The following is an 8,007-nucleotide window of genomic DNA, read 5'->3' as shown; positions in this document are numbered from 1 at the left end:
TACTTTAGCTTAAATAATGGCTAATATAAATTTCAAAAAAGAGTTAAGGATGAAACAAAGAGTTAAACATACATTGCTTACCTACCATGTATTATCAAGTTTTAAAATTGAATTTTGTCATGAGAATATGGACATATGGCCTGATGGCTGATATGAATCTCATGTTAAAGGAATAACAAAATCGTGTCTCTTTTTCCTTACTCCCTTTTTATGGGCCAGACTAAATTTTCTTATTCAAATTCTTCTAAAATGTTAGGTTTATATGTATTTTCTCTTTTATTTTGGGAACATAAAGAGGAGGTCCATGTTTGTTACTTTATTTTAGGCCTAATGGAATTGAGAGGTTTGATTCTTTTGAATGAGTTGTTTATAAATATTCCATCAGTGGGTAAATGATTGCAGTGCATTTATCTGTTGCTGCTGGGGTTTGCCGAAGCATTAGTTGCGTAAGTGCAAGTATAGAAACTAGGTGATGGTTGATTCTTGTATTTATTTTTGGGAGAATTAGGGTCTACAAACTAGCATTTATATTTTCTATATAATGCTCCCAATTTTGGTTCTGGTATCTTGGAGGATTCATAGTATATCCATCCTTTTCCTCTTGGTTTCTTTAGAAGTGTAGGTCTTCTTTAAAGTTAAAGATTTTGTTTTATCTAAGGTACATTATATATTCATGTGTGATATGTTGACTGGTAACAGATTAAAAACTATATAAAGCTCATCTCTTCTATTTTTCTCGTAGACTTAGCACCTTAAATGCATAAAATTTGTTTGTTTTTTTATAGATAAATGTTAATTTGTTAAATTTTTTTAAAAATATCAGTTGGAGGGATTCAAACATGTGACTTCTTTCCTATCCCTTCACCCTTTCACTGGACCAACCTTATATCTTCATAAAATTTGTTTTTGATTGGAGATTAATCGTGCTAGTTCTACTAGTACTAGAACCTTCTAGAAAATTCTCATATTCAGCCTTTTGTGTGCATTCAGTTTCGAGCTTGTTGTAACATTGCTGCAGTTTCCAATTTTATTTCTATGCTACTTAGTATAGAAGTTATATATTATATTAACGTGTGTTATTACTGATGCAGTTTCTGAATATCCACTTGCTGCTAAATACTGCCTAGGAATGATATGTGAAGCTTTGTAGCAGAAATGGAAGATCTTTTGAATTATATATTCAAACGTATATAAAAAGGAAAATAATTTTTTTAACAAATTATTTTATTGGTTTTCAAATTGAGTTAATGGTTTGACATGTTTTCAATATCCAAAGTGAAACGTATGCAATAGAGAGGGTTTGACATATTTTCAAAAACCTTCGTATATTGTGCGGCAAAGCAGTTCAGCAATTCCCATCACTGTGGTTCTAATTTCATTCCGCAATTAAGTCTCTTTATTGAACATCCACTATGCTGCGCATCTTATATTGATACTCATTATTGAAAATTGATTCCTATATTCCTATATATTGTTAGTGTGTGTATCCGGTGTGATGTGCGGGGTGAATTATTTTGGTGAGAAGCGAAGTAATTTTTTTAATTTGTATGTAATATATAAACAATTTTATATATTTAGTTTTAAAATATTTGATGTATGAATCATATTTTATTTATTTATAATTAATAATAATATTTTATAATTACTAATTTAACTTCAACTATTTCCAGTTTCAAAAAGTATGTATGTTAATTTTAAAGTTTAGAATTTCAACAACTTGGTATAAAAAATTTAAATACAATATTTAAGAAACTAATGCATTTGACAAAAATCGGATTGAAATGATTTTTAAATCAATTTTTTGAAAAATTACATTTATTTTCAAAACAAAGAAAAAATGTTTTGGGAATTTGAATTTTAGTTTTAAAAAATATTTTGATCATCATCACCATTCCACTACCACCATGACACTACCACCTCCACAACCACCATCCAATGCAACTATCGTTACCACCTCCACCAATTTCGCTAACACTATTCCACTATCACTATCATCGTTGATGTCACTATCACTATTCCACTACTACTATTACCGTCGTCATCACCACCATCATTTAACCACCTTTGCTACACTATTTTATTCTCACCATTGTCATTATTGTCACTACCATCATCATTTTAATGTTATTATCGCCACCACCACCTCCATTGCCTTGGCTAACACTATTCCACCCCCCACTATTGTTGTCGTCACTACCAACTATGCCGCCAGTCTGTTGCCACCACCTCCATTGCCTTCATTGACATTATTCCACCCATCCCACCATTACTATTATCGTCGCCGCTACCACCATTACTGTTGCCCCACCATCACCACCACTCCATTTTCATCACCATCATTCTATCACTACTATCACCACCAACGCCACTAGCATTGTTGTTACCATCATTCTATTGTTGCCACCATCACTGTTACCCATGTCACCATCATTATTTCATAGTGGAGTGAGATAAGATAAAATAAGGACTCATTTTATCTATCTTCAATTTGCAACATCTTTTTTTAAAACTAAAAAAAAAATAAAATTGAACCCTAAACTCAAAATCAAAAATAGTTTTGATCATTGAAATTTTCAAAACTAAAAATGAAAAAGAAAACCTCCGAAGAGCCTAAATTGTTAGAGTTTGTGGGTTCTAGTTTCTATTTGGTACTTATTGGGCCTTAAGCCCATTTATGTTTTTGTACTATATATATTAGTGAATAAATGAGAATCAATTAAATGTTATTTTCCTCCAAAACAACATGATATCTAGAGCCTAAGGTATTTGTTTTTCAGTGTGCTCTCCGTCCCTTCTGGCAACCTCCAATGATCATTAACTGGCGCCAAAATTTATTTTTGGCGAGTTTTCCCACAAAAATTCCAGATCTGGGAGCGTCTTCCCCTAATTTGTCTAATGGTCTAGGTTTCGTGGCCAAACTCCTAGCCACATGCCTTTTTCCAGTATATTTGGCCCCATTTCACCGGCTGCCTTCATTGTGCATGACGACGCGTCTAATAGCATCTTCGACACCATTGAACTCGTCGAAAACTACTGGTTCTATTTTTGGCCCTATTTCGTTGTTTTAGGACACATGTTTTCCCTCTCTTCTTCAAACAACACTATTTCTCTCCCATCTTGACTAATTCATGGCTTCCTCTCAACCCATAAAGGTTGAATCTTCCATCTTTATTAACTATGCTACTACCCCTTTTTCCTTTGACAAGTTGGATGGCAACAACTATAATTCTTGGTAGGGTTGTTCAAAACCAAATCAAATCGTTTGTTAACTGTCAAACCGATCCAAAAAGATGAAAACCACTCAAACCGAAAACCACAAAACCCAAAAATCTAAAAATTGCATACTTTTTGCGGTTTGGTTCAATTTTCGGATCTTGTTATAAAAAATTGAACCAAACTGAACAAATTGCATATTAGAATTACATTGATTTTTATTGTGATAATGAATAATAATTATTAAATAATTTATTAGTTTTCCTTTTCTTTATAATAAAGATGCATATTATACTTTCATAGGTTAAAAAAGGATGTAGTAACATTGTTAAAAAATAACATTAAATATCAAGTAATGCACAAATTAGTATTATGTTACAAAAAGAGTTGGTAATATCATTTTATATCAATGTTAAATAGAATTGAAAATAATAATCTTTAACTAAAATATGTTTGGTTCGGATGACTTTTAGTCTAAAAACCAAACCAAACTGCACCGTGAAAACCCCTAATTCTTGGCCTTTTGACATCAAACTTTGGCTCTACGGCCAAGGTTATGAAGACCACTATCTCACGCACATAAGTACTTCTATTCCTAAGGTCAATTGTCCTTTGTGGATAAGGATTGATACCTAACTATGTAGCATCGTTAAAACCACTATTAACCTTTGCCATAAGTCAGTTTTCGTGCTCATGAAACATGTGAGGCAGTATGGCAACAGACTAAGATTTTGTACACTATCATAGTGTACAAAATTCATTGACAACTTGATGGCTCCATGGGTGACTACTTAGGAAAAATTCATGGTCTTCTCCATGATTTCAATGAATTATTTCCCTCGGATTCAACTCATGCTCAGGAACTTGAACAACATGGAATCTTTCTCATGTCATTGGCATCGAATGGGTTATCTATGGAGTACTCCTTGGCTCGAGATCAAATTTTGGTTTCTCCCACCATTCCCACTTTGAACCCTATCTGGTCTACTTTGCTACATATTCAAGCCAAACATCCTGCTTCTGTTTAAGTATCTTCTGCATCAATTGACTACTTTGCCTTGGCATCTTAGAGTCGTGATCATGGTTGTTCTTGGAAGCCAGTGGTGAAACCAAACCAAGACCACTATGACAAACCCAAACTTATGTGTGACTATTGTGGCAAGGCCAATCACACCATTGCTCGTTGTTATTGTCTTCATGGTCCCCCTATAATGATTCGTCGCTGTTACATGAAACTAGAAACTATATCAAGTAGAAGACTTTATTTAATTCATTTAAAACTCTATAATTAATTCGATTATGAAAATACTTGTAAACTTTTCTCATTTCAAAGGCCAAAGCTAAGACACTTGATACAAAGGTAAAACATCATGTGATATAATAGTTCAACTAAATAACTATGTGCCCTATGGAACTCCATCATAACATACACATATATATCATTAAAGAGACTCATAACTCCTCAAAACATATATACAACTTTATAAAGGTAAACTTCCTAAACTCTAAACCAGTCAACACTATACAAGATGCTAAGAAACGAGAGACAAAAGTACATCTTTACATCCCGATATGCATGCATATCCACGAAGTCTCCAAATACACGGGGCAACCTTGTAGTCATTTGCTCCCCACATATATCCAATACAGGATCATCACAAGCACAAACCATACTACAAAAACACAAGGGTAAGCTTACAAAATAAAAGAATACTAAAATGGTATAAAACTTAAATCATTAAAGTGTGACCTACTATCATCACAAAGAAAACATAACAAGTAAGAATCATGCAACAAGCATAAGTCTTAGTATCCACATGACAAAGCATGTCATAATGATCATCAGTTCATCAACCATTGCATCAAGATTCAATTATCATACACTATCATCATTAGTCCATCTATCATCAATATCAAAACATTTCCACAACTTATCAAGCAACACATCATTCTCAAGTCACAATTATTAATGTAAATGTCTAACTATCATTTGATGACATACTAACTCTTTACTCTTATAAGATTTCATGTTAAGCAATTAATTCAAGTGTGTCCCTTAACATAATCACACATTGACTATTCAGTGAGACTTAAATTAACTTTATAGAGAAAGTGTGGTTTTATTGAAAAATGAATGAGCGTGGGTAATTGCTTACCTCCAATAAGGCTTGCAATAACCTTAACTTAACTTATTTAGGAACTCACTCACCCATAGGCCCTTTCACCATTAGCCACCATTGACAACCTTCAACACTAGGTTGATGGCCTTCTCAGCACCCCCAACTTACATGCCTGCTCACATGAAATGTCATTCATCAATGCATGCATGTTATGATCATTCAAATCAATATCATACGTCATCACAAATTCATTTGCCAATATCAAAACTAAAAGAGGTTATAATATCATAAATTTACCCTTCATATGTTCATCACACTCATGAACCCACCTATAATTCAATAAGCATAGCAAGACATTCTAACACCTTGAATTCTAGCAAACACCTCACCAAAAACTCATTGAATGTAAATCTAGTGATCTCAATATATAGTCAACTCTAATCATAAAACAACATCATCTCAACCATATCTCATATAATCACTAATTCATTAAGATCTCAAAACAAACAAATTACATAAGGAAAAAGAACATTAATCACATCCCCATCAAAACTAGTTTCCTGGACTCAAAACTGGTCACTAGACTCAAAACTACTCATTGGATGCAAATCTGGTCATTGGATGCAACTTTAGTCATTGGACGCGAATTCTGCAAAATCTTGAAACTATGTAGAATTGTCTATCATGGCTTCTAAATCATTCGGAAACAAACCCAAACCATTTTCTATCAATACCAATACAAAAAATAACATCAAAACCCTTTAGAAATAAGAACATTTCATCAACATTAATTAAATAATCAAAAACCCAATTTCAAAACTCAAAAACCCTAAATGCTCAAACTTCCATTTTCAAACAACATGGTTCATTCTGAAGCAACATATAAACAAATTCTAAAACAATCTAGCATAGGAAAAAGTAAAGCTCCCCTTACCTATTCAAACTCAAAAGATGACTTTGTGAAGAGGAAGAAGAAAAGGAAGGAACTTTGGGTCCAAGGAGGAAGTTTTCCTCAACTCCACTAGCACTTCACACTACAAGGGCATTATCCATACCCAAAATCTACCCAAAGTCATATCTAAACCCAAAAACTAAGTCTTTTCCTTGGAACCCCCTATGAGTGCTCTATAAGAAAACAAAATGGAACATAAAAGAGGGAGGAGAAGTGCTTACCACACCAAGGGTTAGCCAAATATAACAAGAAAAAGGAGAAAAGAGCTTCATTTTGCATAAGGAGGATCAAAACTCAAGCTCCCAAGGGAAAGGTTCTCTTGGAGAAGTGGAAAAAAAGTAGAGAATGATATTTTGATTTGGGTTTCAGATTTACAAGAATTTTGTCAGGAGTTTATGACTTTTTTACTTCCTTCTCTTCATATCCCACACTTCATTAAACTCACCCACCCCTTTTTTGTAACGCAAGATCCATCCACTTAGATCCAAATGAACCATTGAACCACCTAAGAACTTCTTGAAATCCAAACTCCAATTTGTCTTCATTGAGAAATTTTCACAAACACATGTGAGCATAATTTTTCAGCTCATCAAACCAGAATACAAGACCTTCAAATTCAAAGTGTAGCCAAGCCACATAAATTCAATTTTCTAATCCCAGTCCATAAATTTGAAGCAGCACACACTGTAAAACCCACAATCATCATCATTCATGAAAAAAAAAATCATCATCACAATTAACATGTCTCGCTAATCTAGTAAAACAATAAGCAAAGAACAACACTCAACTTCAAACAGTATCTCGTTGCCAAGAGCAACGACCTACACCACTGAAAAAGTCACTTTCACAAAAGAAAGTCGAAAACACCGCTCTCAAGCAAACCAAGAAATGCTTTTAGGACACGTTCAAGACTGGCAAGAATATCTTCACCAAATCCAATTCAAATAAAAAGGGAATAACAGAGCAAAGGCTTTCTTGAGAAAAAGAAAAGGGTTGCTTAATTTGTTGGAATTTTCACAGGAAAATGATAGTATAAAAGAAAATGGAGAAGAGAAAAGAAAAAATCAAACAAACAAAGCAGCAGAAAAAAAAATCAAGGTAGGTGGTATCGCTTTGATACCATGTTAGAATCAACAATTTTCCTAGTGAAAATGCAAAGATTTCAAAGAGAGACAAAACATTGTGCAAAAACGGAAACAAGACCTGAAGATTCTGCAGCTTGATGTAGGCCCAGACTTTCTTGACGGCTTCGGATCGGGACACTTGTGGAGCGCCGAGGAAGTCTCCGAGCTCGAAAGACACCAGAACCACCTTCTGTATGCCGGAGTTGGTGGTCCTAGGCGCAATTGTCTTCTTCACTGCAACTTTCGCAGCAGCTCCACTGGATGGAGTGGGTTTCTTCTTTGTTGCGCTCTTAGCCGCCCCGCCATGAACGCTCTGTCGAAGATTGCCACGAAAACCCTATTTTGTTTTCTAATTCCAAAAAACCCTAGAGAGAGTGAGTGAACGAATGAGTGAGTATGAGAGCGTGAAAGTGAGAGGGTTGAGTTGAGGCATTTAGCCTTGGGTTGAGTTGAGGATATTCGTTTTCACTGCACGGAGGCTAGCCGTGAAAGTTCCAGAGATGTTGAGGTTAATTGAGTCAAGGCTACTTCTCGCTGGTTATAGGGATTTTGATTTTTTTTAGCGGAATTTTATTAGACATAACATTCTAAGGCGGCT

The sequence above is a fragment of the Glycine soja genome, chromosome 9 (assembly GCF_004193775.1).
Source record: "Glycine soja cultivar W05 chromosome 9, ASM419377v2, whole genome shotgun sequence".
NCBI lineage: Eukaryota > Viridiplantae > Streptophyta > Magnoliopsida > Fabales > Fabaceae > Glycine > Glycine soja.
Note: the sequence above shows the minus strand (reverse complement) of the source record.